At 44.3% G+C, this 11976-nt stretch overlaps 1 pseudogene; it reads left to right on the forward strand.

The window, feature by feature from the left end:
- Positions 1-9610: 9610 nt before the first annotated feature.
- On the forward strand, positions 9611-10870 carry LOC149441891 (legumain pseudogene; annotated as a pseudogene).
- Positions 10871-11976: the final 1106 nt, after the last annotated feature.

Here is an 11976-nt window from a genome sequence, read left to right on the forward strand (position 1 = left end):
GCAAACTGAAAATCGGAACCATGTTGACCGACAACGGAAAGAACACGGTGTCTGCTCTGCGTCAAGGAAGGTTGTGCCATGCGCGGCTCACGTGTTCAATCTGGTTGTCAAGCGGTTCCTAAAATCCACCATCCCACTGCAAGACATCCTTAAAATGTCACGTAAACTTTGCATGCATTTCAGCCATTCCTACACCGCAAAGCACACCCTCCTTGAGCTGCAGCGGCAGAACGGAATTCAACATCATCGCCTGATCTGCGACGTTGCAACAAGGTGGAATTCAACCCTACACATGTTAGACCGCCTTTACGAGCAGCGAAAGGCCATCACCGATTTCCTGATGTTACAAGCGGATAAAGGTACTCCCCTGTGTAACTTCGATGTCAGCCATTGGCAGCTCATGCGTGACACCTGCCGCTTGCTCAGGCCCTTTGAGGAGGCCACGCTATTCGTGAGTCGGCAGGACTATGGGATGAACGACGTCATTCCTCTGTTGCACGTCCTTGAACAAATGCTGTTAACAATGGCTTGTCAGGGTGCGGTAGACGTGGCGCACAGATCTCAACGCCACATGACCCCTGTGGGGGCAGGACAGGAAGAAGAGGAGGAGGTAGAGGAGGACATTTGTGCTCAGGAATTATTGAGTGAAATGGGTGGTTTTTCCACTCAGCGGACAGGAGTGGAGGAGCAGGAGCATCTGGTAGAGGAGGAGGAGGAGACAGAGGACCCAGACGCACCGTGGCAGTATGCTGTGGAGATGGAGGCAGGGAGTCCCTCGCATTCCTTGGCACAAATGGCCCATAGCATGCTCGGTTGCTTGCGTAGCGACAGCCGAATAATAACCATCAGACAGAGGGATGACTTTTGGCTGTCCACCTTGTTGGACCCTCGCTACCGTTCAAAAATGGTGGCCTTTTTCACACCTGCTGAGAGGGAGGCCAAAATAACGTACTATAAAAACCACCTATGTAGTCAGCTGGTCTCTGCCTTTCTGCGCCAACGTCCATCCTCAGACACTGTGGGCCCTGTGCGCTCGCGTTCCACTGCCATGGCAGCAGGGGAGGGGTGGGGTGGTAGGAGCAGTGGCAGCTCCACCAGCAGCGGCTGCCTCAGTCTGCAGTCGATGATGAGTAGCTTTCTTCACCAGCGCAGTGAGGAAACTACTAACCAGCCGCAGCAGCAGCAGCAGCATCAGGTGGACCTGGAGCAGGACCTCAAACAACAGGCTTAGGCCTACTTGGACAGCACCCTGCCAACCGAGGTAGACAATCCCCTTGACTACTGGGCAACGAAACTTGACCTTTGGCCCCAACTAGCTGAATTTGCCCTTGAAAGGCTGTCATGCCCGGCCAGTAGCGTGGCATCGGAGCGCGTGTTTAGTGCGGCAGGAGGTATTGTAACTCCGCGGAGGACACGACTGTCCACCCAAAGTGTGGAGAGACTCACGTTTGTGAAAATGAATCAGGCGTGGATTAGTCTGGATTTCAAACCACCAGTTCCTGACACAACTGACTAAATCCGCCATGAATCATGCCTCAAACATGTGCCACTTTCAGGTCTCCTCACACACTGCTGGTGTGTTGAATTTTTTGACATAGGGTGCTGGCAGATTACGGGCCTCCTATAGCTGCTGCCAGGCCCCTAATCTGCCATAGGCCCCTATATACCGCCTCCTCATGCTGCTGCCAGGTCCAGAGTCTCTCATGGGTCCCTGTACGGCCTCCCATTGCTGCTGTCTCCATCGCCACACTCTGCCATGTGCCACTTTCAGGTCTCCTCACACACTGCTGGTGTGTTGAATTTTTTGACATAGGGTGCTGGCAGATTACGGGCCTCCCATTGCTGCTGCCAGGCCCGTAATCTGCCATGGGCCCCCGTACCGACTCCTCATGCTGTGACGTTGCAACAACGTGGAATTCAACCCTACATATGTTAGACCGCCTTTACGAACAGCAAAAGGCCATCACAGATTTCCTGATGTTAAAAGCGGATAAAGGTACTCCCTGTGTAACTTAGATGTCAGCCATTGGCAGCTCATGCGTGACACCTGCGCTTGCTCAGGCCCTTTGAGGAGGCCACGCTATTCGTGAGTCAGCAGGACTATGGGATGAACGACGTCATTCCTCTGTTGCACGTCCTGGAACAAATGCTGTTAACAATGGCTTGTCAGGGTGCGGTAGACGTGGCGCACAGATCTCAACGCCACATGACCCCTGTGGGGGCAGGACAGGAAGAAGAGGAGGAGGAGGTAGAGGAGGACATTGGTGCTCAGGAATTATTGAGTGAAATGGGTTTTTTTTCCACTCAGCGGACAGGAGTGGAGGAGCAGGAGCATCTGGTAGAGGAGGAGGAGGAGGAAGAGGAGACAGAGGACCCAGACGCACCGTGGCAGTATGCTGTGGAGATGGAGGCAGGGAGTCCCTCGCATTTCTTGGCACAAATGGCCCATAGCATGCTCGCTTGCTTGCGTACCGACAGCCGAATAATAACCATCAGACAGAGGGATGACTTTTGGCTGTCCACCTTGTTGGACCCTCGCTACCGTTCCAAAATAGTGGCCTTTTTCACACCTGCTGAGAGGGAGGCCAAAATAACGTACTATAAAAACCACCTATGTAGTCAGCTGGTCTCTGCCTGTCTGCGCCAACGTCCATCCTCAGACACTGTGGGCCCTGTGCGCTCGCGTTACGCTGCCATGGCAGCAGGGGAGGGGTGGGGTGGTAGGAGCAGTGGCAGCTCCACCAGCAGCGGCTGCCTCAGTCTGCAGTCGATGATGAGTAGCTTTCTTCACCAGCGCAGTGAGGAAACTACTAACCAGCCGCAGCAGCAGCATCAGGTGGACCTGGAGCAGGACCTCAAACAACAGGCTTAGGCCTACTTGGACAGCACCCTGCCAACCGAGGTAGACAATCCCCTTGACTACTGGGCAACGAAACTTGACCTTTGGCCCCAACTAGCTGAATTTGCCCTTGAAAGGCTGTCATGCCCGGCCAGTAGCGTGGCATCGGAGCGCGTGTTTAGTGCGGCAGGAGGTATTGTAACTCCGCGGAGGACACGACTGTCCACCCAAAGTGTGGAGAGACTCACGTTTGTGAAAATGAATCAGGCGTGGATTAGTCTGGATTTCAAACCACCAGTTCCTGACACAACTGACTAAATCCGCCATGAATCATGCCCCAAACATGTGCCACTTTCAGGTCTCCTCACACTGCTGGTGTGTTCCATTTTTTGTCATAGGGTGCTGGCAGATTACGGGCCTCCCATAGCTGCTGCCAGGCCCCTAATCTGCCATGGGCCCCTATACCGCCTCCTCATGCTGCTGCCAAGTCCAGAGTCTGTCATGGGTCCCTGTACGGCCTCCCATTGCTCCCACTCTGCCATGTGCCACTTTGAGGTCTCCTCACACTCCTGCTGTTTTTCCATTTTGTCATAGGTTGCTGGCAGATTACAGGCCTCCCATAGGTGCTGCCAGGCCCCAAATCTGCCATGGGCCCCCGTACCGCCTCGTCACGCTGCTGCTGGGTCCACAGTGTGACATGGGTCCCTGTACCGCCTCCCATTGCTCCCACTCTGCCATGTGCCACTTTCAGGTCTCCTCACACTCCTGCTGGTTTCCATTTTGTCATAGGTTGCTGTATGGCCTCCCATTGCTGCTGCCTCCACCGCCACACTGTGGCTCCAAACACTGGTTTTGGCCCCGTGACTGGCCAAATGAGTGAAGTGTGCGGTGATTCTAAGATCGACGGCACTCATCTGCATGTCATACTGACTGACAGTATTATTTCTCTTCCCCAGCAGACTCCAAGGGCATTTAAATTAAAGGTACAGTGTTCTGCACTAATATAAAGGCTCTCTGAAGCCTAGAAACACCCTTTTTTAAGTTAAATTCACAGCAAATATATTCGACTCGAATCGAATATTGTCCACAAATTCGCCGAATCGGTCGAATCGAATTTTTGAATACTTCGCTCATCTCTAATATATATGTTTGGGGGTTCAAAGTAATTTCCTAACAAAAATACTGAAATTTCTTCATGTGAACAAAAAGTGTCAGAAAAGGCTTGGCCTTCAGGTAGTTAGAAGAGTGAGTGATGTGTGGCATAAACTTATAATGCTGGGCATAAAATGCCCTCATCCCCCCAATATGACTCCTTTTTGGAAAGTAGACACCCCAAACTATTTGCCGAGAGGCATGTTGTGTCAGAATTTTTTTTTTTGGGGGGGGGGAATTACAAAAATATATTTTTTCAGATTTTTACACAATTCTTAATGAAATTTATTGCTCACACATGCCATGGGTATATGTGGAATTACTCCCCACAATGCATTCTGCTACTTCTGAGTATGGGGGTACCACAAGAGACACTTTGGCAGTCTAGCCAAGTATAGGACCCCAAAATCCAATAAGTACCTTCAAGCTTTTAAAAGGGCTTTATTTTCTTTTAACACTTCCTGACTACTGATCACAGTTTGAGGCCCTGAAATGCCAAGATAACACCAACCCCCCCCCCCCCCCCCAATGACCCACTTTGGGAAAGTAGACACCCCAAGGAATTTGATAAGAAACATGGTGAGTATTTTGCAGGTCTCCTTTATTGCCACATGTTTTTGGAAAATGAAGAAAGAAACTTTTATATATTTTGAAACCTTGTGAGAAAAAAAAAAATGAGATCTGCAAAATACTCACCATGTTTCTTATCAAATTCCTTACGTTATCTACTTTCCAGAAAGGGGTCATTTGGGGGGGTTTGGTGCTATCCTGGTATTTCAGGACCTCCAAAACTGATAGGTAGTGAGGAAGTGAAATGAGGAAGTTACGCACCTTCAGGCTTTCAAAGTGGTCATTGGATTTCAGGCTCCTGTATGTGGCTAAGCTCCCAAAAGTCTCACACATGTGGTACCCCCATACTCAGAAGTAGCAGAATATATTTTTGGGTGTAATTCTACATATACCCATGGCTTGTGCAAGAAATAATTTAAACAACAACTTTGTGTAATAAATAAAAATAAAAACAGAACAGTTGTCATTTTCCAAAAATGTGTAAAAAAAAAAAAAAAAAATCTCTATATCTCTATATCTCTCATGGCCTCAATCTGACTCAGCAGATAGCTTTGGGTATCTACTTTCTGAAAAGGGGTCATTTGGGAGTGTTTGTACTGTCCTGGTATTTTAGCACCTCAAGAAAATGTGATGAGCAGTCAGAAAGTAAAAGCTGTGTAAATTCCATTATCTGTACCATAGTTTGTAGACGCTATAAAAAAAAACTCACAAAAAGCAATAAATATACACTTATTAGGATTTTTTTCCAAAAAAAGGGAGCTGAATACATTTTGGCCTAAATTCATGACAAAAATGAGGTTTGGATATTTATGACAAATGAGAAAAAAAAAATTGTTCAAAAATTTTTTTTATAGCGCAAAAAATAAGTGCACAGGTGATCAAATACCACCAAAAGAAAGCTCTATTTGTGTGACAAAAAAAAGGACATAAAATTTAATTTATCTACAGCATTGCATGACTGCGTGCCATTGTCAGTTAAACTAGCGCAGCGCTGTAGAGCAAAACATGGCATAAATTCCATTATCTATACCATAGTTTGTAGACGCTATAACGTTCACACAAAGCAATCAATATACACTTATTGGGATTTTTTTTTTTAACCAAAAACATGGAGCAGAATACATTTTGGCCTAAATTTATAACTTTGAGTTTACTATTTTTTATAGCTGAAAGTAAAAAAGTTTTTTTTTAAAATTTGTTTTTTTAGTTTATAGCGCAAAAAATAAAAAAAAAAAAAAAGTGCACCGATAGTGAAATACCACCAAAAAAAGCTCTATTTGTGTGAAAAAAGGACACAAATTTTGTTTGGGTGCAGCATTCCATGACCGTGCAATTATCAGTTGAAATAGTACAGCACCGAATAGCAAAAAAAAGGTCTGGTTATTAAGGGGGGGGGGGGGGGGTAAATCCTCTGGAGGGCAAAGGGCTTATGTCCAAACCGTATTCCCCGAGTAATGTACATACAAATGTGGAGGTCTATTTTTAGCATTTCAGATTTATTAGGTATATAACTGAGGTTAACAGTTTTCATGTTTTCTGCCTAACAAGGTATATTTTTATTTTTTGCTCTTCAGGACACTATGGCCTCTGTTGCTCATGATGTGGAACATCTTCTGGATAGAATGGTCTCCTATTCACGAGGATCAAAGAAGGTAGACTCAGAAGTCTTCCCTCCGGGGAGTTCAGTATTTCATGCTTACTTTCAATTCATCCCAACATCATTCAACGCCTTCACCACTACTCTCCGCTTTGTCTTTGTCCAAGAACTGGCACCTCTTGGTGATCTGCTCTCCATGATTATACCAAATCTAAGATTAAGATTTAAGTATGGAGAATTGTTTCTTAGGTTTGGATAGCATTAAGAAGTTACAACTCCTGTCAATTTTTTTGCTGTCTGTATCCTTTTGGAAAGATTTTCTTTCACTTCCTCTCCTAGAGATGCAACAGGAATTGAGGAAACTCTTAGTTGACATTAGGTCAAGGTGTCCATGTTGAAAGATTTACACTTGCCTTTTGTTCTGACTACTCGTACTTGTTCTGAGCACGTAGAAACATATGGTAAAAGAATCCATCCCTAGTCCAAAACTAAAATAGTTATAGCTATACATATAAATTGTTACTGAATATTCTGAATTTATCATTTCTAGATAAGTATTCTGAATTCCTTTTTTTTTTAGGTTGGAATTCCAGAAGACGCAGTGAAGAGGTGTGCTGTGCAGATCTCAAGTGCTCTTGAATTCATTGCAGAGAAAGGACTGGTGTACATGGATGTGAAGCCAGATAATGTTTTAGTGTTTAACCGGGACTGCCATTCCATCAAGCTCACAGACTTTGGCCTGGCTAAGGTCAAAAGGCACAGTGATTAGAGGCAAGTGTGGCACCGTGTCCTACATGGCTCCAGAAATGTGCAAAATTGACACTTCAGATGGCCTGGTTGTGGATGGCAGCCTTGATGTGTGGGCGTTTGGAGTAGTCCGTTTACTTACAGGAGAGCTTCCATGGGAGGATGCCATTACGAACAATGAATATAAAGGTTGTGTTGACTGGCAAAACAATGTCCAGAGTGATAATCCTCCTGAAGCATTGACCAAGGTTGCCTCTAGGATATGAAGGATGTTTACTGATCTTTGACCATTGCTCATACTAAAATAAATCAGACTACAGAAGTACTGAAATACACAATGAAAAGCTGGAAAGTAGAAATCCCAGATACAGCCACAAGGCAAGAGGATGAGGACACAATATAAAGCTATTCTTCTGTGGAATCTAATGAACCCTTCTGTGAGGCTTCCAACCTGAACACCTCACAGAGCAGCAAATCCATTGTGTCAAGTTTCAGCTCCACATCTGACCAGTTGATCATAGACACTTCTGTATCCCAGTCAGAGATGACTCCAGAGCCACCAATTGTGTTTGGCGATTTATTTTCTTTACATGTTGGTGCAGAGGTAAATATTGGGCAAAGAATTGGTGAGTGATGCAACGTCTGACAGATCATCTATGGTCAACCTTATCAGGTATGTGGATTTTGTAAAAAAAAAATAAAAAAAAGGGCATAAAAAAAAAAGGTCCTATATGTATTTTGTAGTAATCAGCTCTACAATTCAAACTTCTAGCAGTCACACGAGCAGTTCTGCACTAAGTGTGTAGGCATTAATCTCCATCCCACCATATCCATCACTGGATTTTTTTTTTTTTTGTAACTAAAAAGACATGTCCTCTACATCCAGAGCATAGCTCTCAGCTTTCCAAATTTTTAAGGATTAACCCCCCCCCCCCTTTTTTTTTTTTTTAAATAAATCCCGCTGTCCTTCTGTTTTCAAATTGTCTCTATTGTGATGTTCAGATCTCTTTTAAAATGTACCAAATTACCTCAAAAACGTAACACGCTAAAGCTGGCCATACACAGATTATTTTGAAAATTTTTGTTTCAAGATTATTAATTTGATTTCTAATCTTTATAGGGGTCAAATCAATGTTTATTTTCAACAGCAGTGACAGGAAAATTAGAAGGGGCAGGAAGGAAAACTTTAACAAAATTTTCGACCAGTACATGTGGTCATCGTTCAGAAATTACCACCTCCCTCTCTTTTCCCACCCCCTTTTATATCCCTCCTCCTTCCTCTCGTATTTCTCCCTTCCCTCCTTTTAATTATTTCTCTACTTTTCTCTTCCCCTCCTCCTTCCTCCATTCTCCTCTCCCTATACCCTCCCGTGTCCTACATCTCTTTTCCCTTTCTTTACCCTCTTACCAGGGATCCGGTACTGCCTGGTATAGCCTGATATATGCTGTGGGACATGGACATAGCCAGGAACGTCGAGCCCAACACTAAGGCATACACAGAAGTCCTGTGTAGTGAGTTGCTGGAGTTTAGAGGAGTTAATGGTGCGTTAGAAGTGTAGTGTTGTGAAGAGTAGTGTAGTGGTGTCAGTGATCTGTTTTACAGCACTTGTGCGTCACCACTGTTCCCTTTATCTCTCGAATATTGTTTTTACAAACATTACAACTTAGTTGAACAAATTTTAGGTGGAGGGAAATAAAATTAAAAACTAAAATATGGTTGCATAAGTGTACACACCCTTACACTAGTCCTTTGTTGAAGCAGATTTTGTTGAGATTCCAGCACAGTCTTTTTGGGGATGAGTATCAGCACGGCACATCCTGACTTGGCAATATTTGCCCACTCTTCCTTCCAAAAAAGCTCCAAATTTGTCAGATTGCAAGGACATCTATGCATAAGCCCTCTTCAGATCACCGCACAGAGTTTCCATCGGATTCAGGTCTGGACCATTCAAAAAAAAAAAAAAAAAAAAAAAAGTGGTGTAGCTTTACTCCACCCTTGGAAAGATTTCAGTTTGTTTCTCAGCTGAGTTGTAGTGTTTATATGTGACATTAAAACTGAAAAGTTCTCAAATGCTTTCTTCTTTTGTCTTTTTTTTACATCACAGAAACCTGACATTTCAAAAAAGGGGTGTGCAGACTTTTTATATCCACTATATCCCTAAATCCACATTTAATTTTTGAGCTTTCTCCATAATGATTGTTATTTGGCTGACTTTTTTACTTCCTCCTCTGGAACTGAAAAATCGGGGCAGATATGAACCCATAGTATTGGATGAGGGTTAATTGCCTTTATTGCCCGTGTCTTGACAGTGAACAATTTTCATTCTGGGTCATACTTTTATTAGCTCATACAGTGTTTGTTTTCTCGTACGATTCTCCCATCAAGGATTCAAAATTAAAAAAAAAAAAAAAAACCCACCACACACAACATGCATTAGATCAGGCACTTTAAGCTGCAGTCCAAAAAAAATTGCATGCCATAGTGGACACTAATGATACAAAAAACACAAAATGATCTATCAACAGTTTTCACCTCATCTATGACCTGCTTAAAGTGGATCTTCACAGCATCTAAGCACTCCCTCATCCATTCAGGTCTCCATTTTTTTTTTTGTTGAAAAAAATATTGATGAGACCACAGGATTGTGACAACACCCTGAATGGAGACTGCTAAAGGGGATCGGGGTCCTCTTTCTTGATCCAAGATGCTTCCAGTGACACTAATATTGAGCCTCACTGTCCTGACCACATCCATGCCCATGGATGACCCGGAAGATGGGGGGGAAAGCACTAGGTGGTCCTGGTGGCCAGCTCCAATGGCTGGTACAACTACAGACATCAGGCTGACGTGCTATGTTTATCAAATCGTCAAGAAGAAAGGTATCCCTGATGAGCAGATCATGGTGATGTACAATAATATCACAGATAATGGAGATAATCAAACTAAAAAGGAATTATAAACCGGTCGAACAGTGGAGACATGTAAACAAGAGTGCTAAAGATCTACACAAGATTTCTTCACTCCTGAAACTTTCTGGCGGTTCTGAGAGGTGATGCAGAGGCGGTGAAGGGAAAAGGATCTGGGAAGGTGATTAAGAGTGGACCCAACTACCCTATCTTTATCTACTTCACTGATCGTGGAGCTCTAGGTCTGCCTGCCTTTTCAAGTGATGACCTCCCTGTTGCAGAACTGGACAAGACCATTGAATACGTGTATGACAATAAGACCTATGAAAAGATGGTTCTATACATGGAGGCCTGTGAATAATGCTCCATGATGAATCATCTACCCAACATTGACGTTGATGCCACCATAGCTGCCAACCCTAAATAAGTCCTCTTATGCATATTATGGCGTGAAGCAAGAGACATACCTCGGTGATCTATACAGCATCATCTGGATGGATGGCCAGTCCAAATGACACACTACAAACAGTTTTTACTGGTCAAGCAACATCCCAATGCCAGTCATGTGATGCAGTATGGGAACTGGGACTATTTCCAAGATGAAGGTGAGCCAGTTCTAGGGTGGTGGTAAAACTCAGTGGCCCCTTGCATGACCCTGTACACAATATGGATGTGACACAGCCCAGAGGAGCCCATGATCATCCTAAAGATTAAGTTCCTGGCTACCAACAATGCTATTGAGGCCCGGGATGTACTAACTAAAAAAGCACTACAGGAGGCCAAAGCCTTGATCAAGAAATCAGTGAAAATGGTTTCTATGGTGACAGAATCTGATGAGTTGGTAGAAGAAATTCTCACTGATCAGACTGAAAATAAATAAAAATCACTCATTTTACTGCGCAGCTACCGAGCACTGCAAGAACCAGTGCTTCAACTGGCACAACCTACTGTATGAATACTCCATGAGATAGTTGTACACTCTGGTGAACCTCTGGTAATCCAGATACCCACTAGAGAGCATCACCCATGCTATGGATATCTGCTAAAATCTGCACTGACAGCTGGCAACATCAAATCTTCCAGTAGAGGGGGACATGGGTGATGATTTGCCCTCTCTAAAGCTTCTGCTTCAAACCCAATCTCTATTCTATTACTGTTAATTTACCTTTGCCATCACAAATCTTCAATACAAACCCCAGCCTTCATTTACACAGCCAAATCTAAGTTAGTTTGAATCCCAACCACAACACTACCTGCCTGTAGTTTGTATGCCCTCCCTGTGTGGGTTTCCTCAGAGTACTCTGGTTTACTCCCACACTCCAAAGACTGGTAGGTTGTCTCCTGTTTAAATTGTCCCTAGTATGTGTATGTATGAATGGGAGTTAGGGACCTTAGACTGTATGATCCTTGAGGGCAGGGACTGATGTGAAATATATGTAAAGCACTGAGTAAATTGACAGCTCTATATTATTAGGTACCTATAACAAATAAATCACTTTGAAAAAACAACCCCAACATTTCTGGCTGTGGCCATCTTGAGTAAGGGCAGTAGATTTATGTAGCATTTACTTCCTGGAATCCATCTTCCCATAGCTCAAGCAAGCATGCAGAAGAGTGTGCTCTCTTTCCTTCCCTAAGGACACTTTGGGATAAAAATCAATCTTTTGACTACCAGTTACCCAGCCACCCAGAGGAAGTTCCTGCCTACCAACAATGCTATTGTGGCCTGGGATGTACTGACCAGGTTAAAGGCCCTACAGGAGGCCAAAGCCTTGATCAAGAAAACCAGTGAAGATTCTTTCTGCGGTGACAGTATCTGACGAGTTGGCAGAAGAGATTCTCACCAAACTGAAATTAATGAACGCTCATGTTACTGTGCAGCAGCCGAGCACTTCAAGAACCGGTGCTTCAACTGGCACAACCTACTGTATGAATTCTTTAGAACTGTACACTTGGGTGAATCCCTATAAATCCAGATACCCACTAGAAAGCATCACTCATGCTATGGACTATATCTGCCAAGAGGGGGACATGGATGATGATTAACCCTCTCTGTGATTTGCCCCTGAAGCTACGGTCTCAAACTTAATCTCGATTCCGCCTGAGTGCCCCCTAACTCACCAACTATAATGGAATCTTATGGTGACGTAACTCTGCTAAAGCG

This window comes from Staurois parvus, unplaced genomic scaffold (assembly GCF_062004578.1).
Source record: "Staurois parvus isolate SC_StPar_1 unplaced genomic scaffold, SC_StPar_1.0 ptg000938l, whole genome shotgun sequence".
NCBI classification, from domain to species: Eukaryota; Metazoa; Chordata; class Amphibia; order Anura; family Ranidae; genus Staurois; species Staurois parvus.